Raw genomic sequence first — 465 nt, 5'->3', positions numbered from 1 at the left:
GGCGCTATATAAATCCTGTTTATTATTATTATTATTATTAATAATAATAATAATAATAATAATGTTGTGGAGTTCAGCAGCTCAGCGGCAGGGAGGGGGAATTATTGTGACAGGGTCTCTTTAATCCAGACACTAAAAGGCGCTGTGAAAATATATGGCTTTGCGACTGGCGACAGGTACTCTTCGTTCTGCCATTCACATTGCTGGCTCACGTTGGCTCAGGCAGCTCCAGGGAGCAAAAGAATAAATCTTATAATATTTAAAGTGGAACAGAAAAGTTTGGCACAGAGAAGGAAAAGCTGTATTAAAATGTTATGGCTTTTTGCATCCCACTGGGGAGATTTCCCTTCACTTCCTGTCCTTTCCCCCATCACTTCCTGCCCCATTTTTGAAATCTGTCACAGAAACAGGGAAATGTTTCCTCTAAGCACTGATACATTTTAGACTTCTTTACCTTCTGCACAC

This window comes from Pyxicephalus adspersus, chromosome 9, assembly GCF_032062135.1.
Source record: "Pyxicephalus adspersus chromosome 9, UCB_Pads_2.0, whole genome shotgun sequence".
NCBI classification, from domain to species: Eukaryota; Metazoa; Chordata; class Amphibia; order Anura; family Pyxicephalidae; genus Pyxicephalus; species Pyxicephalus adspersus.
Note: the sequence above shows the minus strand (reverse complement) of the source record.